The 22,900-nt window shown below is 51.0% G+C and overlaps 1 protein-coding gene across 2 annotated transcripts in view; it reads left to right on the forward strand.

Moving 5' to 3' along the window:
* The window catches only part of CACNA1H (calcium voltage-gated channel subunit alpha1 H), a 151,336-nt gene that overhangs the window by 10,463 nt on the left and 117,973 nt on the right, over window positions 1–22,900 (forward strand). For both annotated transcript variants that reach the window (XM_027683805.1, XM_027683806.1), the window contains exon 2: window positions 22,382–22,474. The gene's annotated coding sequence lies outside the window, so the exon portion shown is untranslated. The remainder of the gene's footprint in view (window positions 1–22,381; window positions 22,475–22,900) is intronic.

Genomic DNA, 22,900 nt, shown 5'->3' on the forward strand with positions numbered 1-22,900 from the left:
CCTTCCACTAGTCCAGGTTGCTCCAAGCCCTGTCCAACCTGGCCTTGGACACTTCCAGAGATGGGAAGGTGTTCACTGGATTTTTTTGTACCAGTAACGTGGTGCCCAGGGAGGTCTGAGGGTGTTTTCTGGAGCGTGAAAGAGGGAGAACAGGCTTTGAATTCCTGATCTCTCTCAGGCACAGCAGACGCTGGATCTGCTGCCGGATCTACCCCCTGGTGATTTAGTTCAAGTCTGTTCTTACTGTTTGCAGCTATTTCTTGAAATCAGAGTAAAACAACAAAATGCTTCATCCCTGACCACGTCCCACAGTGTCCGTGTCTCCTTTGGCACATCCTTCCTGCAGCACCAAAATGTTCTTTCTCCACTCTCTCGGCCTTCAGCTGAGATTTTATGTGCTGGAATCCGTTGGGGGGGGAAGAAAACTCTGCTTTTCCCCTTATTTTTAATCCTTCAAGGGGCTGTTTAGTCACGATTCCGAGCCAACTTGTATTTCTGTGTTTTGCAAAAGATGCAACTTTGTCATTGCCAAACGAGCGTATGGAGGATGTGAAAACAGAATAAATGATGAGCTGGAGAAAGGAAGGGGTGGGATGCTTTTATCTATTTACTTCAGTGTTGTCCCTAAGTATTAACATTTGATGTCACTCCCAGTCCCTTTCAAATCCTCGAGACGGGGAAGTTGCATTGAAGGGGCTGAGAAGAGATAACGCAGTGGAACGTGGTTAATTATTAATATTAAGATTTCAAAGGAATTGATGGGGGCCGTGGAGGGCTCTGGGCCACGTGCTTCTCCTGGCACTGATTCCTGCCCCGTGCCTGCAAACCACGAGGTGCAAACCTCAGGTTTTGCCGTGCACAGCCCCTCATTTAGAACTCTGATTCCCTGATTCTGGGATTTAGTCTCGTGTTAAATGTGGCAAATTGAACTTGAGGCTTTAATGAGGCTGATGGAGAACTGGAGCTGGTCCCGGAGGGTTCAGGCACGTGCAGGGCAGCAGACCCCTGGGGAAAAGCTCTGAGCCAAAATTCACCTTCCATGTTTCCATGGTGCAGCCAGATCTTGGCAGCCCCTCACCAGGGCTTCTGGGTTGGTGTCTTTGCCAATGGAAAAGCTCCATCCTGGTGAGAACAACAGAGCCAGGTGATCTCCAGGGCCAGAGTTCTTGTGAGATCCAGGACTGGAGCAATTTGTCCTTCTTCTGTCCTTCTCTCTTTGCAGTCCCCAGGGTTTCAAGAAGCACGGGCAGTATTTAGGTTTAACTGGCAGTGGGTACCTCCTAAGCTCTGTGTCCTTAGAAAAGATGGAAAAGTGAGATGTATGGATACTGCTCAGCTCCTGGAGCCTTCAGGAAATTTATCTCTGGCTGCTCCGGCGAGGCACGGGAGATGGGAAGAGGATCCATATTTGCACTGCCCTTGCTGTCACTGCTCTGCTGGAACTGCAATTCCATCAAATCCTAATTCCATTCATATTCTGACACTGATGGAGCTGTGGGCCGGGGCTGCCACATTAGTGGGGGTTAATAGAGAATTGGAGGCAGTTCTGCCTGTGCTGCTCCACAGGATGGATGGGCCGGGCCGGGAGCGGAGCGGAGACAGATCCTCCTCTCCCAGCCTTCCCCAGGGATGGCTTTCCAGCCTCCTGCTCTCCTGTGCCTCAAAAGGTTGTAAATCTTTTTGCCACGCTGATGCCACTCATTGGGTCACAACAGCAGGGTCAGGTTTTGTGCCTGGATGGAAACCTCAAATGGGAATGTTTGTCAGAGTCATCCATCAGGAGCCCACACAGCTGGGCTGGAAACAGAGGGCCAGGAGCTCCCACTGTGCAGACCTTTGCTCTTCCCTTGGGTTGTGGCTTAACCTCAATTGGATTATATAAATACAGAAAATCAGGTGCAGACAGGATTTCTGAGGCGAGGTTTTTCTTGGATTTATTGTCAGGGTCTCTCAATGCCTTCAGGCATCACAGAATCATGGAATGGTTTGGGTTGGAAAGGACCTTTAAAGGTCATCTAGCCCAGCACCCCTTCAGTGTGCAGGGACACCTTCCAGCTTGCTCCAAGCCTCATCCAACTTGGCCTTGGACACTTCCAGGGATGGAGCAGCCACAGCTTCTCTGGGCAACCTGTGCCAGGGCCTCCCCCCCTAATTTTAACAAACTTCTCCCTTATATCTAACCCAATATCAAGTTGGATATAAGGTGTAAAAGTGGCTTTTTTTTTTTTGTCTGGGAAAATGGGGACTGTCCACCACAGCCACCCCTGAGCCCCTCTGGTCCCCCAGGCAGGAGACACGGGGACACTTCCAGCACGTGCCGGGAGCCGGGAGCCTCCCACCCGCGGAGCCCTGGCACAATTCCTGACTGCAGAGGAGCTCTGGCAGGAAATTTCTTTCGCTGCATCCTCCCATTTTGGGCCATCCAAATATCAGATTGGCCTGGCTGCTTTCCTAACCAATTACCAGAGCACTAATTAGGGGAGGCAGCGCTGCTGCTGAACCCCAGAGCTCTGTGGTGCTGGTGAGGCATTAGGGCAGTGCTGGTGCCCTGTTTGCTGAAACAACCCTCTCAAGGAGACTTATTTCCCAGGGAATAACCCTTGACTTTCAGTTCCCTGATGAAACAGGGCAATTTTATGCTGTAATATGTGACAGGGCATTTTTTTTTAAGCCCCAGAGGGACCACGTGATGCTTCAGTGCTGTGCAGGTCCTGTGTCAGGCTCTGAGCGATCGCTGGGGAATGATTTTGCCATTAACATCTGGCTTTTTTATGACCCTCCTGTGCCTGTAAGTCCCAGTTGGCCACGCTGGGCAGCCTCTCTTGGTGTCAAGGTCTCCAGGCACTCAGAGAAGTGGCTTAGTTATTTCTGAGCAGCAAATGGTAGACCAAGAACTGCTCTGCTCAGCTGTGAAAGCTCTTTGCACCATTTTAATGCCTTTTCCTTCCCTGGATTGATTTCCCTGCATAGAAACCCTTCCTGCAAGGAAAAGCAAAGGCAGCAGGAGTGCTTGGACTCTCCAAAAGTGAGGCTGTGATCTCCATCAGGGTTGAGTTCCTTCAGTCCTTTCCATTTGAGGAACAAAAGGTACCATCCAAGTGCAATCTGGGCTCAGCCACGGTCCAAGGCAAAATTCCCTGTTCAGAGAAACAATGGAGGGAAAGTAGTTTTGCAGCATGAAAGGGGCTCTGATGAGCCACCTGCCCTGAAGTTCCCTTTGCTTTGCTGAACCCTCCGTCTCCCAGCAAACATCCCTGCAGGTATTTCTCTTTGTGGCATCCAGGGCAGCCCTTGGTGTTCCAGCAGCTCCTCTGCTCTTACAGATTGTTTGTTTGTTTTCCAAGGAGCTTGTGCTAAACACTCATAAAAAGCAGGGTTACAGGAGAGTTACAGATCTGGCTGGCTCCTCTCTCATCCTGGCCAAGGGAAGATGCTGCAACTCTGCAGATAATTGGATTGAAAACGGCCCCAGTGCTGGGGTTCCCGAGGTGACCATGGCTGGAGGGGACACCTGAGCTCTGCCTCACCCTCCCCAAATCCTCCTCGTCTGTGGGAGTGAAATGCTGAAAAGATCAGGGCTGGCTGTGAGCAGGGAGTGCACAGAGAACAAGTGTCTGCTCCTGTTTGGGTTTAAGGCACACCCAGGAGGCTCAGCCCTGCCCTGGGGGCTACAGATCCATCGGGATGCAGGGGTGGTTCCTGACTCCTTCCCTCTGCCAAAACATCCATCATTGCCTGCATCCAAGCTGTGCATGTGCCAGGCTGCTCATGCAGAAAAACTCAGAAACTTGGGAATTTCACCTGGGAAAAACACTCCTGCACCCAAGTTTCCTTGTGCAGCCAGTGGCTCAGCCTTGCTCGTCCTTCCCTGCACAACCTCCCCTTTCCCAGCAGCTGGGATGCCTCAGGCTTCCCTCTCTGCCCACGTTTTAACATCCGGGGGGTTTTCCTGCTCCTGCACAACCTGGGATCCCGTTGGGATGAGCATCCCCAAACAGGGGCATCACTCCTGCTGCCTTGCCTAAGTGTCTGCAGGCTGAAGGTGTCAATCAGACTTAAATTAGCTCCTTAAAGCTGCCTGGAGTTAAGCTCAGCAGCATTACAAGCTCTGATACGTGTTTTTATTGCAGCTTATTAAAGCATCAGCAGCTGAGAGTTTATTTTTGAGGTGTTTTATTGCAGGATGATTTACAATAAGCTGTTTAAGAATGCACAGTCATGGCTTCTAATAATCATTTAATACATAATCATGAAGTGTTTCTAAACGGGACCTTCATTGAGAAGGTTTAGTGGGAAGTGCTGGAGTCTCCTGGGCTCTGTGACACCCACAGGAGGGTTGATAAAGAGAAATAATGTTTTGCTCATCTCATGGCGCTGTAAACCTTCAGGTAACTCTTGGACTTTTTGGAGAGGCAGTTTTCCGGGGGGGGGGGGGAATAGAGTCATGGAATGGTTTGAGTTGGAAGGGACCTGGAAGATCATCTTGTTCCATAGGCAGGGACAACTTCCACTAGCCCAGGTTGCTCCAAGCCCCGTCCAACCTGGCCTTGGACACTTCCAGGGATCCAGGGGCAGCCACAGCTTCTCTGGGGATATCTGTCCAAAAATAAAATCACATTATGGCAATCACCACCAGAACTAAATCCTGCCCCTCTGAGAACCCTCATTTTGGGTTCATCCCAGTGTCATCCCCTCTCCCGACAGTTGGGCAGCAGTTTGGGATGACTCCTTCCCTCAACACCCCAACACCTCCACTAACAAGAGCGACACACGCAGGCTTATATGCAAATTCTGTGTGTGTGGGAGTCATTAACATTTAGGAAAGCTGTGACTCTATAAGAAAACAAGAAAATAAATCAGCAGCTCCTTTGTTTTCCCGTTTCCATGTCCATCCCGCGCTCCGGAGGAACCGTTTCGCTTCAAAAGGAGCATCAAGTGGTGTTTTGAGCAGGGGCTGCTCTCGGGTGGTTAATCACAGGCAGTAATTGACTGTCACACCGCTTGCTTTCTCGTTTTTATTCTCGTTATTCATCGCCCAGAGAGAGAAAAAAAAGCAGAGCTGACAGGCAGGGAGAGCTGCTGGCGGGCTCCCCAGGAGCCAGCGTGGGTGTCATCCCACCCCACACGGCTCAGAGCCACCAAGGGGGACGAAGCCACCGCCCGTGGGTGCACGGGGTCACTGTGACTCTCCACGAGGGGCATTCGAGACTGTCCCAGTCAATTCTCTGCTTCAATATTTTCTGAGGGCTTGTTGGGAAACAAAGGATAATTCCCCAGTTTAGGTCTGTTACAATTAAGGAGTTCTAGTCCACGAGCAAATGTTCTTTTTTTTTCTTCTTGGCTTATTTTCTCTTTGCAGTTAAATGTATTTCTCCATGTGCCTTAGGGCTGGAGCATCCTCTGAATTTCCAGCCCCACTTCTGCTCCAGTCCCTGCCACCTGCACCGTGGCCCAGAGCTTTCCCTTCCTCTGCTTTTGCCATCTCTTTCTCTCCCTTTTTCCCCCCAAAAACCCTTTTCCCCTTCCCCCTGAGGACCCCCCAGGATGTGCTGCCCTGTTGTCCCCATCCTGGCTGTGATCTGTGGTACCAGGGGACTGGCACGGACTGAGCTGCTTCCCAGAGATAATTTGAGGCAAGAAAGGCACAATTAGATGCACATTTCAGCCCTTCATGACATTAACTAATTGAGAGGGGAATTGAGAGTTATTTTTGCTCGATGCAGAATCTGGAGACGGCAAAATATTTGTCTTGCTGGGGGAGTTGTTTGGTTGTCGGGCACAGCCCAGGGCCTTGTGCTGTCGCCACAGCAAAGCAACGATTGTCCAACACAGCCAGAGAGGAACAACACTAAAAATTACTGTTTTCAGCACCAAACCAGGCTGGGAAGAGGGATCAGTTGGGAAACATCAGCTCACATCAGGGCTACAGCGAGTTGGTCCTGCCAAACCTGGTGTTACAGACACTGCAGCATCTTGGGGGGAGAAAAGTGGATTTTAGGATCTCACTCATGGCTAGAAGAAGGGGTTGACAAGTTCCCATGCAAGGCTGAGGAGTTTCTGCTGCTTGCAGCCAGATATGAGGAATTTTGTAAAGAATTCTGGTTTTCTTGTGGGCAGTGACACTGTTGTTATTGCGTGGTTTGGTTTTTGCTTGCAGTTTGGGAACTTTCTAACGGATTCATGGTGAAAAATGGCAGGAGCACCAGCTCATTAGCCATGATGTCTGTGCTTGGTAGGAAGCTGTAGGAGAACTGGACAGTTTGAACCCATCGGTTCAAGGCCAGGTTGGAGGGGACTTGGAGCAACCTGGTCTAGTGGGAGGTGTCTCTGCCCACGGCAGGAGGTGGAACAAGATGATCTTTAAGGTCTCTTTCAACCCAAACCAGTCTAAGATTCTCTGAACTGGAGGCAAGCAGGCTGTGGATTGAAGCCATTGAGAGGCAGAGATGCACAGGAGATGTTGAGGTCCCCAAACTGGTATTTACATTGAGAACAATGGAAACTTCTGGTCCCGATGTGGAAACCAGAAGAAGAGGCTGTTTCCATTCTCACCTCGCTCAGGGCACAGAGAAGGGCACAGGAATCTTCTGGGGGACAGTTTTGCTTCAATGGTTGATTGCCATGGACCAATGGGAGAGAGAGGAGATGCCTTGTTGCATCACACCCATCTCCAGAGAAGCCTCTTGGGTACAACACAGAGCCAGGCCGGAATATCCTGTGTGGAGACTTCCAATGAGAACAGGTGGAGAAAGCAATCATGTCAAAACCACAGGGGGGGCAAGATTCATGTTCATTAGGGCTGCAATTAACTATGCTAAATGAGTTTGGGTACCACCAGGTCTTGAGGGTTTTCAACAGGTGATGAGCGCTGCAGCTTGGTGGCTTAACCAGGTTGGACGTGCCGGAGCTTCCCCAGAGGAGGCACACAAGGGAAAGTTAGGAAGAGCCTGAAGTGTGCAGTGTCTGCACCTCCAAATGTCCTTCTTTTGGGGAGAATCGAGGCCAGGGAAGGCTCTTGGGGCAGCTCAGACACAGCACTTGGGGTTGGAGGCGAGACATCAACTCATGGAAGGACAACTCACGCACTCGAAGCCTTTGACCCCTTCAGCCACACCAAGTGTTAAAAACTCCCAGAATTAACCTACAGAAAGGGGTTTAGGGATTTCCCTGGATTTATTATGCACATCTAATGACTTGAGCGTGGAGTACCTTGGAACTAAATCCATGAGACGTGTTCTCCCAGAGGAGCAGCGCAAAGCCTTTCCAAAGGATTGCCCAGGCTGCTTCTTTGAGTGTCTTCTCTGATTTTTCCCAGCCTGTCTGTGCTTGCAAATGAATTTATACCTGTCTTATGTTTCATTTTATATCCAGGAAAAGGAGATTGGCGTATACAGGCCAGAACTCCTCCAGAAGAGTTCAGCCCGAGGTGGGAATTGCTGCATTCAGCTGGAGTTTATTGCTTTCCAGCTCAGCCTGGAAACCTGCTTGCAGCTCTGTGTGTCCTGTGACGCCTTGAGATTTTATTTGAACCCATGTCTTATCTTCCCTCTGTTATTGAATGGCAGAAACACCACATGGGGGTTGTCCTTCAAGATGCCAACTTCTCGTTGCCACAGAATTGCCCAGTTAAAGCTCAAAGCCCTGGGTTAGCTCATTCTTGGAAATCAACCCACAGTGGGATTTTTTAGAAGGAGAGAGTTGAGATGATGAAACCTGAACTGCAAAACTTGAGAAATTCAGGGTAATCATCTCTGTGCCACCACTTAGCATCATTCTGTTCCTCCTTGGGCCTGGCTTGATGCTGAAATGTGTGTAAATAACACACACGGTGATGTCCTGGGAATTCCCCTCCTGCCCCATTACTGGCTGCTGACCCCAAACTCAGGCAGCATCACATCCTCCCCTCCTGGTGCTTCATCCTCACCTTGCATTTGCAGCCCTGCCCACTCTAAGCCTGGGTGAAATCTGCAGAAGGCTGGTTTAAGTGCTTTGCTGGATTAGGGCCAGCGCTGGTCGGGTTTACAGCTGTGCTTGACCAAGGACTAAACCCTAAAATCTGTCACTCACCGCTGCAGCTTAACATCAAAATGTCCATCAGTGCTCAAAGCAAAGAGCCTGTTCCCTGCAGCCCCCTCAGGAGGCAAACCCCCAGGAAGATGGGCCAAATCCAGGGGATTTCTATCCAGATTTAAAGCCTGGCTCATCCAGCCCTCAGAGCCTTCGCCGAGCTCTGGCTGGTCCCTGTCGCTCTCCAGTGCAAACATTATGAAAACTGAGTTTTGTAACCATTTAGCCCCAGGGAAAGGCAGCCCAAACCCCCTCTTTGAGCTCATTTCAGCGTGCAGGTGGATGTTGGTTCTCCTCTGGTTTCCTGCTGTCCTGCCTGGGGTCAGGAGGAGTCTCCCCACACAGCAGACCCCAAACACTGTGGGCTCAGGGGCTGGGCTGAGTCTGTGCACAGAAAAAACTCAAAGAGATTGAGTTCTGTGTGTTTTCCCCAAAGCTTTGCTGATGTCCGTAGGCATCCCATCCTGTGAGGTGTTTTTCCTGGTGATTTTTGCTCTTTTGAAAGCTGTGAGAGATGCTGAGGAGGGGTCTCGTTAATGCCAAAGTGTTTATTAGACGAGGGAACCAGACGAGGAATTCTCTCCCAAGGAAAGACCGTATTTTGCTGCAGTCTTTCCAAATGCCTTTAACTGATCTTTTTTATTCAATTGCTAAATAAATATTCTTTTGGAGACCTGGTGAATCAGGAGATAGTTGGGCTGCAGCTCTGTTTCCCTTGGCCCCAAACTCCACCATTCCCTGCGGGCACATCCCTCCCCAAGTGCTCCCATGGATCAGCACTGGGGATGTGCTCCCTGCCCAACTTGGGTCATTCCTACATCTGATGAGCTGCTGGTTCTAGTTCCACCCTCTGGTCCTTTAGGTCTTCTTCATTCCAGTGAAATGGAGAGTGGCATCCTGCCCATCCCTGTCGCATCACAGCTCCCGGGAGTACCTAAACTTGCCCATGGCAGCCCTCAGGAGCCTCCTGCTTTGCCAGCTCAGATCCTAAAGAGAGGTAATGAATTCCAGCTGTTTGCCTCTTTAAAACCCTCCTTTCTGTTTCTCCCCTAATTATCCAGGCACTTCTGAGAAAGGCCCCATTGATTGCGGAGCTGAATTAGCATTTTGTGCCGTTGGCTGCGACTCCAGGCTCTGACACGAGAGCACTTGAGGAGCATTAACTCATTTAAAGTGCAAATTGCAACTCCTTTTTCATTTTCCAGCCCGGGACCTGGCTAGACAAGGCTTTTGCTTGTGGCTTTTCTGAGCATCTCCCGTGCTTGTACAGCTGGGGCTGCCAGGAGGTGAAAGGCAGGGAGTGAGCCTTCCCTGCTTTGGGAGGAATTTTGGGGGGGCTCCCACATCCAAGCAGGGGATCTGCTGCACCATCAAGGCACAGTCCCACAGCTCTTAAGTTACTTATGAAGCCAGAGAGTTTTTTTCTAGCAGGTTTAATCCCAGATGTTGCCTGTGTCACTTTATTCAGCCAGAAAGTCTCATGATATGTCACAGAATCCCAGACTGGTTTGGGTTGGAAGGGACCTTTAAAGCCCATCCAGTCCCACCCCTTGCCATGGGCAGGGACACCTTCCACTAGCCCAGGTTGCTCCAAGCCCTGTCCAACCTGGCCTTGGACACTTCCAGGGATCCAGGGGCAGCCACAGCTCCTCTGGGCAACCTGTGCCAGGGCCTCATCACCCACACAGGGAAGAATTCCTTCCCAATATCCCATCTAACCCTGACCTCTGGCAGTGGGAAGCCATTCCCACTTGGCCTAGCACTCCAGGCCCTTGTTCAAAGTCCCTCTCCAGCTCTCCTGGAGCCCCTTTAGGCACTGGAAGGGACTCTGAGCTCTCCCTGGAGCCTTCTCTTCTCCAGACTGAACAACCCCATTTTCCTCTCGCTCCCTTCCTCTCCATCCCACATTCCCAAGAGCCACATCCCAAGCAATGCTCTTCCTAACCCCTCTGAGCCCTTCTCTGTGGGCACAGAGGTGGTACAGCCACACAGCCCAGCCATGCTGAGCCCTGTGCAACCCCACTGGTTTTTGGGATATTTTGGGATTTCCCCCAACCTGAGGCACCAAGCCCAGCCTGCCAATACCCCTCCCTGAGGGAACACCCACCACTAATGAGCCTAAAGGAAGCAGGAGGCAGCTCCAGCTCCTACCTGGCCTGCTCAGAACCTTCCCCCATGTTCCTCGTGGTTTTAAATCCAAATTTTATTGCTCATCCCCACCCCGGGCTCTGCTCCTTCAGTGCTGATTTTGCAGCAGCACCAGGAACATCCTGCAAGGGACAGGAACATCCTCCTGGGGAATCCCTCCATTGCTGGGGTGTCTGAGGTAGGAGGATTTGGGGACAGGGGTGAAAAGGGAGGGAGAAGGGAGTTAAAGCCTTTTGTCCCCTCTCCTGGAGCTGCCCCCTGTGCCTTCCCTGCAGCTCTGGCTCCTCGTGGGGCTCGTTTCTCATGTGTCAGAATAATGTTGTTTGTTTGGGTTGCAAACACTGCAGGGGGAATTTTTAAGGAGCTTTCTTTTATTGCTGTGTGAAAGGAAAGGGGGGGGGGGGCAAAAAAAGCAGCCCAATAACTTTTCTATTAATATCAAGCTTTGTAAGTCTTTTGTTTGGTTGCTCTGTTTACGAAATCTCTCATTTTGGATCTCGGCTGCTTGACAGTGTCCCTTTGAATATGTGTTAAAATAGATCCTGGTTTCGTTCCGTGCATTTTGTGGAGGATATGAAGCAATTGCACTTGTCAGCCTTGAGCAGGAGATGGATGGGGCCATTCCCTGCTGGGTCATGGAGCAGCCACTCACCTCCTCCCAGTGCCTGCTGGTGCTGACTGGGGAGGGTCTGGCCGGGCTGAAAGGTTTGAAATGAAAAAATGATGCAGGAAAAAGAGCCCTGTTGGGCACTTGGGTGATTTATGCACTGACTCTGCCTGTGTCTGTCTGTCTGCTGGGCTCTCCACCAGCACAGATATTTGGGGATTGATTAGTGAGGAAATCCCATTTCCAGCAGCATCCTTACCTTGAGTTCCCCAGCCTGTCCTGCTCGGAGCTGGCTTGGAGTGGGAGGGAAGGATCCTGTGGGATGTGCCCCCATGGGGGAAGATGTGACCATCCCTCTTGGCTCCCTGGTTTCAGCTGGGCTTTCGTGGAGCTGCTTTGCAGCTGCAGACCTGGAGGTCTGGGTTAGAGACTCCGTGTCTGAACCTTGTGTGGCCTGAAAATCTGCTGAGAATTGGCTCATTTCCCCCAGCTCCAAAGGGATGGCCAGCACTCCTCCTTTCTCTCTCTCAGCTGCATCTTGAGATACTCTGTTTATTTATTTTGGTAATATTCCAGTTGGAGGCAGAAGCAAGAGACAGCAGAGGCAAACAGGGAGAAAAATTCAGGCTCCTGGGGGCTTTTCCTGGCTTGGCAGAGCCTGGCTGAGACAGCTGTTGGGTCACAGCTGGTTTCAGATGGCTGCAAAAGACACTTCCAGGGACATTCACCCCTTCCCAGGACAGCATCCTCATCCCAGAGCCTCTGGGCATCCCTGAGGTGGGATATCAGTGCTGGGGTGGGTGGGAGTCAGTGCCAGGAGGGCTGTGCACAAGGAGACTGGTGGAAATCCCAGAGTTTGGCTTGTTGGCTTCTGCACTTGAGCACAATTAACCATTTCCAGCAATTTTCTGGCACACCCTTTGTCAGTCTCCACCCCCAGCAAAATTGGGATCAGGGGCTGCACTGCTTTTTATTCTGCTGGAGATTTTGGAGCAGATGAAACATTTTCAGAGGTGCCTGGAAATCACCTTCTGACCTAGAGAGTCACTCCCATGGCTGGACTCTTTCTGCAAGGGGAAAAGGGGTTGTTATTCCCAACCCAACCACTGGGACTGGGTAAAACACATTTTCTGGCTCCCAGCTTTTACTCCAGTCAGAGCAACAGTATGATCCAAGTGGGAGTTAGCATGGAATAGGCGTGACCTCCCTGGTGCCCTGTGGTGGGTCCCCCACAGAGGATAAAAACCACACACTTGCATGTTGGTTTTGCTGTGGATGGTGCAATGTATGGATCACCATGGACCAAAATAACTGGATTTCTTCCTCCCCCCTTTCCCATCCCCTCTGTGACAGCTGGTGGGGAGAGAGGCACTGCAGAGGGTGTTTCCTGTTGGGTTTGGAGATAACCAATGAGCCAAAATGCTGGTGGTGAAACATCTTCGGACTGTAGAGCAGAGGAATGGGGGAGTCCATGGACTTCTCATGTTGACATAGTTCCTAAATCCATGTGTGACCCATGAGCACTGCACAGCTGGAGGTGCAGGGACTGGAGGATCCAGATCTGGAAGCTGCATGCTCTATAACCCATAACCTCAAGAAGTTTGTTATGAGATCATCACAATCCTCAGTTTCATATATACCAACATAGTTCATCCATTGGGAATCTGCCAGAGCTCCAGGTTCAGCTCCAGCAAGAAATGCAGGGACCCACAATTCCCACCTGCCATGTGGGAGTTGTCCCCCAATTTCAGTCCCTTTTGAGCATCCCATGGGCTTCTGGGAGGAGATTCAGAGCCGTTTCCCCATTTTTTGGCTTAGTTGCATCTGAGATCTCTTGTTACCTCCGACCTGCTGCATCCGAACTGGGCCTCATTTCCTTGGGCATTAAGGGCTGGATTTGTCATCCCAGCACAGCCTAAGGCTCAGATGAAAGGGAATAAAACTGGAGAGTAGTGCCAAGGAGGAAAAGCACATAGAGAAGATGAAAGAGCATTTTGGGTGAGCTGCATGTAACTGCATCACTCATGCAGAGAAGCCATTAAAGATCATGAGGCTCTCTCGGATACCACAGCAGCCAGGCTGCTAATTCCCAGGATAGAAAAGCCGTGGAGAACATCTTTGGGGATGTGTGGGAATGTATTTACACTGGCATTATAGCTGCTAAAGCACAGGGATGTGTCCCAGCTCTCGGGTGAATTCAGCTGTGACAGCCCAAGGGAAGGGCTGAGAACCTGGGAAATGTTTTTCCAGGCACCCAGACCTGCAGCAGGGACAGACGTGGCTGGTTTCCCAGGAACAAGCCCCCAGGCAGGATTTGCAGTGGGATTTGCTCCAGGCCAGCAGCTCCTTATAAATTCCTTTTCTCAACAGCGTGGTGGTGTTGCTGGTGGCAGGTTTGTAGGACCCTCCACAGAGGGGGCCACTCGATGGCACCTGAGCTGAGGGGCATCCCCAGGTCCAGGGGTTCAGGTTCATCTCCCATTTGGGGCAGAGGTTCAGGATTCAGCTGCTCTGTTATGTCTCAGGGGTTCCTTCAGGCTTGCTGGGGTGCGTCCAGTCCTGACCATTCACCTGCTCATCCAAGAGAAAGAACTGAGGCATCCAACCCACCCAGATTTGTCAGGGGAAACCTAAGCCTTCAACATAAATAGGGAGGTTTTGGGGATGGTGAGAAGGGTGGGAGAGGATGATTAACCCCCCCTGGGGCACTGCCATGTGTCACCTCTGTCATTGTAATGTCCCCAATGGCACAGGGGTGGCATCCCCATCACCTGCCTCATCCCAGAGCACCCCCAGGGATAGAGCAACTCTGGCACTGGGGTCCTTCACCTGCTGAGTTCATTGTAATTTGGGGAGTTATTGCTCTGCAAACGTGGGACATGGAGTTCTTTGAAGCAATAAGTCGAAAATCACCAGCTGCTAATAAAGCTTGGTTTAAATTTGAGCTCATTTCAGTGTCACTCTGAACTGCCCCTTGAATCCAAGCTGCTTAAATTATTCTGAAAAATAATTGCCTCTATTCATCAGAAGAATGTGCCATGGATCCAAGTGTACCATGAAGTGTTTGATTGGGGATTTTATTTTATCCTCCCCCTTTTTTTTTCAATATTGCAGTCAGGAAAAAAAAAACAAACCAAACCTCTTTGCTCTCCCAGTAATTCTCTCTTTGAACAGAGCAGGTCAATCCATCAAATGGCAGTGCTGGGGTAGGTGAGTGTTATCTGTCAGTGATGGATGTTGCTGCTTATGCAAATCCATCACGAGATTCCAGGTGCAAAATGTTCAGCTCTTTGGGAGCAGGACTGAAGTTTTCCACGGCTGAGTTAAAGGAAGGAGCTGTGCTGGCTGAGGAGAGCAAGTGTGGAGGTTTCTTGGGGCAGAGCACGGAGACTTCCAGGGTCACAGAATCATAGGCTTGGTAAGGTTGGAAAATTCCTAAAACTTGGTGGTTATAGAGTCATGGAATCTCCTGAGTTGGAAGGGATCCACAAGGATCATCAAGGCCCTGCACAGGACACCCCAACATCCTCTTGGGTACCAAGGATGCCCGGGCAGGGAATAGAAAGTGGGAAGGCACCAAAATCCCCTCTGCTTTAATGATAGTTATTATTAGTGTCCTTCATTTTTGCCCCTGGTTGCCTCCTTTAGCCCTGTGCACACTCCTTCCCATGGACAGCCGGCTCAGGATCCACTGGGAGCATCCCAGGGCTGGGCTGTGGCTCTGCTCCAGGGCCAGCACAGGGATCTGCCTGGAAGAGCTGCTGTGTTGAGGCTGTTCCCACCCCAGAGGCAGGGAAAACCCGGGGACAGCAGTGCCAAAATTCAGCTGCACCTTTCCTTGGGGTGTACTGAGGGAGCTGGCAAAGCCCAGAAGCCTCCCCAAGGCCAGGCCCAGGGTCTGGAGCCTGGCAGGGCCCAGCTGAGCAGGGATAACTCTGCTCACTGAGCTCAGACACCAGTGGAGTTCCAGAGAAACATCTGAATGTCATCCCTGAGGTGAAAAGGGCATTTCTGCTGCAGATCAGCCACACTTTTGGACTGATTTGTCTTCTCCAGCACGGCACAAGTGGGAGCAGATGTTACAGACAATAAGTCAGAAAGGTTTTTCTGTTTAGAAACCCCCCTCCAGGCCTGAGCTGGGGATGCTTCCAGGTGCCAGCACCTCTTGTGGGTCACCCTTCCCTCTGCCCCTTCCCTGCATTCAGTGCCTGTTTCCTTTTCACTTGACTACAGTTGCAAAATATTTTCTCCCTCTACTTCCCAAGTAACCCCAGGAAGGATCAATAGAAATGGCAAAAGTCCATCCAGGCTCTGTGTGTGTGTGTCAGGAGCTGTTCCTTGGGTGTCCCCCTGGGCTGGCCGGGCAGGCAGTGAGTGCCTGTGCCCTGCACCTTCCCTGGGAGCAGCTGGAAACCATCCACAGGGAGCACAGGGGTGCTTGGGGTGGGTTTTGTGCCCAGGTCAAGTGTGAAGGCGGAGAGAGACCCACGGAATGATTTAGGTTGGAAAAGCCCTCCGAGATCATTGAGTTGAACCGTTCCCCCAGCACTGCCAAGGCCACCCATGTCCCCAAGTGCCACATGTACATGTGAAGCTACCAAATGTCACCCAGGCAGCCCCTGCCCACAGTGGCAGCAAAGCACAGGAGTCACAGCAGCCACGGGACCAAACCTAGAAGCTCTCGGAGCTCCGGACTGTGGAGAAATCCGTCTTTTCCTCTAAACAAACTTCATGCCCTGTGAGCATCCCTGCATTTTACCTCTGTATTAGCTTTTCCCAGTTACTCAGGGCGTTCCAGCTGGATGACATTTGGTGTAGCTGTTCATTGACCCCAGGGACCACAGCCTTGGCTTTGTTGCCACCGAGTGACATTTGCGTGGCCGCGGGTGCCGGTAACGGAGCCGGGGCTGTGGCGCAGCAGGAACCATGGTCTAACCACTGCAGCAGTAGTGGATCAGGGGTTGGACTTGATGATCTCAGAGGTCCCTTCCAACCCAGCTGATTCTATGATTCTATTCTATGATTTCCCAGTGTGTGAGCCGAGCTCAGCCGGGGCAGGGCCGGACCCAAATGTCGCCATCCCGTGTCCCCATCACCCAGCCAAGCTGGCTCAGGAGCTGTCTGGGGCTCAGCCTCCTGCCTGGGGTTCCCCCCAGCAGCAGCAGCAGCTCGGGAAGCCAGGTTTCATCTCGGGGTTGCCATGACACTGAGCCACCCCCGAGGCTGCGGCTGCAGCTCCCTGCCCTCCCTGACCCCATTCCCGGGGATTTGGTGTCTCACCCACGCCCGTCTCTCTCAGGCAATTACCTGCTCTGATTGCTCCCCCTCGCCTGTCACTGCTCCATCGGTGCTTTTATCTATTTTAATCAAGTGAGTCAGGCAGACAGAGGGACCAGGCAAAACACTTCTCCCATCCCTGTCTCCTGGCTGGGTGAAGGATGCCTGGGAATTCAGGGAGCGTGGAACGCTCTTGTTTGGGTGGATTCAGCAAGTTCGGGGGCTGAACTGATTGTGGTGTGTTTAGGGACTGTTTGGGTTCGTTTTGGGTGAAGATCTCTGGCCCTGAGATCTCTGTGTGCCGTCCATCAGGAATAGCACTTTGGAATTGTTGAGGGGGTTGATCAGGATGCATGGAGGTGGCAGGAACAGAGGATTTCCTGGCTGGCCCGAGCTCAGCGCTCGAGGGCTTCAGAGCAGTCACAGAATCATGGAATCATCAAGGCTGGAAAAGAGGGGCCTGAAGGGACCTACAAGGAAGCTGGAGAGGGACTTTCCATCAGGAACTGTGATGACAGGACAAGGGGGAATGGCTTCAAACTGAAAGAGGGGAAATTGAGGTGGGATATTGGGAAGAAATCCTTCCCCGTGAGGGTGGGGAGGCCCTGGCACAGGTTGCCCAGAGAAGCTGTGGCTGCCCCATCCCTGGAAGTGTCCCAGGCCAGGTTGGACGGGGCTTGGAGCAACCCGGTCTAGTGGAAGGTGTCCCTGCCCATGGCGAGGGGTTGGAACTGGATGGTCTCTAAGGTCCTTTCCAACCCAAATCATTCCATGATTCTCTGATTCCAAGAGCCCTCTAAGACCATCACCTCCAACCATTTCCCGGGTGCTGATGTGGGAAGGTTTTCCTGTGGCTCTGCTTTGTGTTGCCTTGATTTCCCTGCTGAGCTGGTTTTTTTGGGAGGTACAAGATCTTCTGGGACAGGTTTGTCCTGGAGAGACAGGGCAGGGGAGAGCAGCAGGAACCATCAGGTTTTACAGATCCTGGTTTTACACTTGGAAATCTCCAAGAACAGGGGGGATTAGTGTTGGATTGACTGCGGGAGGCAGCCTGTGCACCCCTCGAGGTGCCTTTATTCCTGTGTCATCCTTGGGGTTTGAAGTTTAATCCCCAGTAGCTGCAGATCCTGTCTGGTGACAGCCTCCCAAAGCTGTGACAACAGGCAGGGAAGGGAGCTGCTGCAAGGGACACGTGCCAGGGATGGGGAATTAATCCTGAACTCACTGCAGCTCCCAAAGATTGGCTTGAGCAAGGGGAATGATTTCAGGTGCATAATAAGATGGATTTAGTCTCCTTTTACTGCTAGGGAGTGATCTGTGAACGAGCTGTGATCTCTGCACACACTCATTACTGAGGTTTGGTAGGGGGTGGGTTATTTGGGGACCTCTTTCGCACAGCACGGTGACTTCTCCCTGGCAGGACAAATCCCAACTTCTCAGTGAGTTCAGAGCAGATTCCTTCAGTGCAGATGCTGTTCCAGCTGCCCAGAGTGCCAGAAACCAGAGGAGGTGTTGAAAGGTGTGGGGGCAACCTCCATCCTGGAGAAGGCTAAAGGGGCTCCAGGAGAGCTGGAGAGGGACTTTGAACAAGGGCCTGGAGTGCCAGGCCAAGTGGGAATGGCTTCCCAGTGCCAGAGGTCAGGGTTAGATGGGATATTGGGAAGGAATTCTTCCCTGTGAGGGTGGTGAGGCCCTGGCACAGGTTGCCCAGAGAAGCTGTGGCTGCCCCTGGATCCCTGGAAGTGTCCAAGGCCTGGTTGGACAGGACATGGGCAGGGGGTGGAATTGGATGATCTTTAAGTTCCCTTCCAACCAAACCCATTCCATGATTCTCTTTCTGCGCTGTGTGATGAAGGACATCACAGCAGGGAAGTTTTCCAGGTTTGGGATGCCCTGGCTGCGACACATCTGGCACATCTGGGATGCTCAGGGCTGGAACCTGCCATGCTCCAGCCAAAAATGGCCAGATCCAGGAGCTGTGCCCCAAAATCAGCTCCCAGTCACCGAATCACAGAATGCTTTGGGTTGGAAGGGACTTTAAAGCTCATCCAGTTCCACCCCCTGCAATGGGCAGGGACACCTTCCACTAGATCAGGTTGCTCCAACCCCCATCCAGTCTGGCCTTGGACACTTCCAGAACTAATCTTTGTGCAAGGCAAAGGGATTTATTCCCATTTTGGGGGAGAAAGGCACATTCTGCACCAGACCAGCAGAACTCAAGATCCACTTGGGGCTGGTACCAAGTTGGATTGATGGTTCTTCTGTAACAAACCAGTGGGATGGAATTATTCCAGTAACTCAGGCTAATCCTTCCTTCAACCAGAATTCTCTGCAACCAGCCCCATCTCCAAAGTCCTGTTCCAGCTTGGTGTCTTTGGGGCTGAGATGTTGCTCCTGGGCTGTGTTTGTGGTGCTGCTGGGAAGGTCAATATTCCCGAAGTGCAGCTGCCTCATTTTGTTTTACAATTCCTAAGCAAACGAACCCGAATGATCCAGTGCAGTATGGGCACTAAAAATAGCTTTAATCAATCAACTTTTTAAAAATAAGAATGTTCCTTAAAATTATGCCAGCACCAGCCAGCTCTGCCTCTTGGGAATTTTATTCTGACTCATTTTTCTTCCAGTTCTGTACTTTTTTTTTTCCCCTCCTCTTTATTTTTTTCTTGCTCCTATTTACCAAATATCATTAAATTTGGACTGTTCTCTGTTACTCTCCTACAAGGTGAGGTGGATATTGCAGGTTTTAAAGTTGTTCTTGTCACTGGTGGCACGGAGGAACAGGAAGTGTGATTGCTGTAATTTGCTGGGATTTGGGCAACGCACCTAAATACTGGTAAAACAGGCACTTGGTACTTTTAATTCAATATTTCCCATTCTGGAGCAGCTTCCCATAGGTACCCAAACTTTTCAGGTGACCCTGATCACTCAGAGGTTGGAAAAACCCTCCCAGCCCATGGAGTCTCCCCTGTGCCCGATGCCCAGAGTGCTCTGAAAATCCCAGTCTCTCAGATATGTGTATATATATATATATATATATATATATATATATGTATGTATGTGTGTGTGTCTGTGTGTATATTTAGTGCATTAGTCACATCTTAAACTATAAAAACTGAAATTTCAGTTGGCTGCTTCCTCTGTAAACATATGTTCCCCTTGTAACTATAATTTGACTTTTCTAGCTTTGGGTTCTTCCTCAGCACCGTGTGCAGTAGGTACAGATAGAACGGGAATAACCACGATCCTGCCAAATCCCGGCATTTAAAATAATGGGTTCAGGCTCCAAAATCCCCTGACTGGCTTAAAAATGATAAGATTATGTGAAAATAGTGAGCACTGTGAGCTTGTCTTGCCGTGGTTCTGTTGCTGGGAGTCCTGTGGCTCCTGCCTTTCTCCAACCTGGAAATCAGGGGTGGGATTGGGGTTGGTTGGGGAACTTTAATTGAAGCTGTGGCTGATCTCTCTGAAAGACCTGGGAATTTAAGCAGAGCCATTACAAGGCATGGGATGAAAGCTGTGGAGTTTGTGGCACAGTGGGAATACAGTCCCAGCGTTTTTTGCTGTGTTTATTGCAGAAATATCTGCAGAATTTGAGTGAGGGATGGGAGAGATTATCTGCCTCAAAATGGGGAGGAGCAGCGTGGCTGAACTGCCTGGGGAAGGGATTGTCTGGGTTCTGGAATGGCTGAGCCTGACCTGGACCCACATCACTGCAGGTTTCTGAGCTTTATTTGGAGTGGGGAGGTGACTGATGGGGAGGCAATGAGACCCAGACCAGGGTTGAAGCCTGGCAGCCTCACCTGTACTGAGGAAATTCAAAAAGAGATGTTGAGAAGTGACCTTTCCAACAAGACAGGCAGTTTATTTGCCTTTCATTTTTCTATTTAAGAGAAGTTCTAAGTTTTAAATAATGGTTTTGACCTGCAGACCGGAAAATCCCCTTATAGATGTGTAAGGATTTTACACTGAGGGTGGTGAGGCCCTGGCACAGGTTGCCCAGAGAAGCTGTGGCTGCCCCATCGCTGGAAGTGTCCAAGGCCAAGTTGGACAGGGCTTGGATCAACCTGGGATAGTGGAAGGTGTCCCTTCCTTCCTTCCTTTAAAGGAACCTTGAAAGGTTTCTTCCAAGCCACACTATTTTATGATGTGAAAGTCTTCTAGAAACAGGAATTCTCCACCTTGTTTTGCTGACTAAAATGCATGAAATTCTTCCAACACACCCTTGAATTCCCATCTCTCTTTTTAAACCAAGTCAGGGCCTCACCAGCTAAACTGGCACAGCAGAGGGAAGGAAAGGTCTTGCCCGTGCTGAGGCATCTTCTGGCAACCAGAGCTCTCCATCCTCAAGCCACTGGTCTCTGCTGGGAGGTGATTTCAGTAAAGCTGATGAAGAGCATCGGCCTCAGGAGAGCATCAGCATCATTCTCTGCACTAACAGCAGCATTTCAGGGCAGAGCCTGGTTTCTGTGCTGCCACTGGGTTAAACTCAGGATTAAATTTCAGTCCAAGGGCCGGTGCTGACCCCACGGTGCGGTGCTGGGAACAGGGAGCAGCCCCTCGGGGCTCTGCTGCTCCCCAGCTCCTTCCCAAAGGACATTTGGGGAATCTCAGCTTGGCCCAGTTGCCCCTGAGATGTCGTTTCCCTGGAATTTGTGCCGGAGGGAGCGACGTTGAGCGACCCCTCTGCAGTTCCCTCTGCCTCCAGCGCTCCGCCTGGATCTCCCCGTCGCATCTTCTCCCTTTCCAAGCGAGTTGGGAAGTTGCCGCCGGTAAACTGGGTGGTGCTTCCGTGGCCTCCCGAGCAGCGGTTGCCATGGTAACTCCTCCGAAGTTGTTCCCAGTTTTGCAGAGTCACGGTTTTAGCGGATCTGCCGGGGAGGGAGGAGCGGGAGGATCTCGGGAGGATCCCAGGAGGATCCCGGTGCCAGCGGCACACGGGTCAGGGCCACCGGGGCTGTGAGCAGAGCCTGTAGGGCTGAGTTTGGTGGGACCATCCCTCACCTTCCGTGACCTCCTGGTTGTAAAACAGCTGGATGAGCTGTGTGGGAACATCCACAAGGCTTCTATGCCGGGGGACTTCTGTCTCCAGCCACATCCTTGCTGTTTGGGCTGGTGTTGAGCTGCTCTTGGAGGACTTTTGTCACCTTCTGTTTTCTCCTCTGGGTGTTTTCCCATTAAACCAGAATGGGACTTTTCTTCCTTGAGGGACATTCCAAACTGGCCAAGGCTCTGTGGGAGGGATGCTGGGAACTATAATCCCACCCTGCCAAAAGCATCACCTCCTGCTGCCCAGGGGTTTGCTTTGGGGCTGGATGGCTTTGGGGGGGCTCTGGAAAACCAGTCACTCAGGGGTTCATTCCCAGCTTTTGGGGTGAGGAAGGGGCAGTGAACTGAAGTCCCCCTGGATGTCTGAGTGCCGGCGGGAGGGAGGATTAGTCCCGTCAGGGCAGAGCCCTTGGGGTAATCCCGCTTTCCAATTAGGGATTTCACTGTCATTAATCTGATGGGAAAATAAATAGGGCAGGAGCTTAAAGCCTTTCAGGGAGCCAGAGGTGCAAGAGGAGAAGGTGGGTTGGAGGGGCTGAGCAGGACGGGGCATCTCAGCTCAGACCCCTCCAGCACATCCCCTCGGGGAGGGATTGGGAATGACAGGACAGGAGCATCCCCAGAAATGTTGAATCCCTGAGCAGGGGATTCCTTCTCCAGTCTGTTCTCCAGCCAAAGCAAAACTGTTCCCTACAGTGGGTTTTCTTCCACCTTTTCAGCCTTTCCTTCAAAGGCAGCACAAGTTTGCTTTTGTCTCTTGTCCGTCCCAAATTTGCTTTTGTCTCTTTTCCCACCCGTGGCTGTGCCTGACCCTGCTGACAACACTGGCAGCCTCTAAACATCTGTGACCACAATGGCACAGCCTTTCCTTTTCTCTTGGAAAATCAAACTCTTCTGCCACCCTAAAAGACACCGAACTTTGGTGTTAAACAGACAGGGAAACAGGAGTGGCTCTGCCTGTCTTTAAGGAATCAGGGCTCTGATTTCAACTCCAGTGACAATTCTCCTCATGCAGGTGATTGTTTAACCATAAAAAGCCACAATTAGATCGTTTAGAAGACTAAAAGAATAAGGTTTTTTTTGAGATCTGATGAGCAGAGCACCTGAACAAAGGTCTGGGGCAGCTCAGCTGAGCCTTTTAGCAGTTCAAAATTCACAGACTCTTACTTTTTTTACTTTAAAGGAAAAAAACCACCATATCTAGAAGTATAATAAGCAAAATGAATGCAACTGCAGGTTCTCTGGGAATGATATTGGAGCCCTGGGAATAGCACAGGAGCCCTGTTTATAGGGAATTTCACATGGATCCCATCAGACAGTGCAAACACTGTGAGTAGGATATGGCCATGGTTGGGCTTTGAGTCTTGTTGGGGCTGTTTCGTCTGTAGGACAGGATTGTCACTCTGCTTCTAGTTAGGCAAGAGGGAAGAGGATCCAAACAGCCCTTAAAGATGAGGAAAAAGTCATTTAAGGGAGGGAGAAATTAAACCAACATCAGTATTTCAGTGGGGCACAAGTCCTTGGGGCTTCTCCTGCTCCAGCTCCTCCTGCTCCACTCACCTGGGGTTTTATTCCATTTCTTTATCCTATTTCATGCATTTCCATTTCAGACAAGTGGGTTTCCAAGCCTGACATGTTTGGTTCCCAGCAAGGTGTTCCCAGCTTTGGCTTTTCAAATTAAAGCCCCCTCTAAAACAAGAAGTGGGTTGGGATCAGGTTTTTAGGGAAGCTGTGAGACCTGACCCTGCTGATTTC

This window comes from Neopelma chrysocephalum, unplaced genomic scaffold (assembly GCF_003984885.1).
Source record: "Neopelma chrysocephalum unplaced genomic scaffold, ASM398488v2 Primary Assembly neopelma1_65, whole genome shotgun sequence".
Lineage (NCBI taxonomy): Eukaryota > Metazoa > Chordata > Aves > Passeriformes > Pipridae > Neopelma > Neopelma chrysocephalum.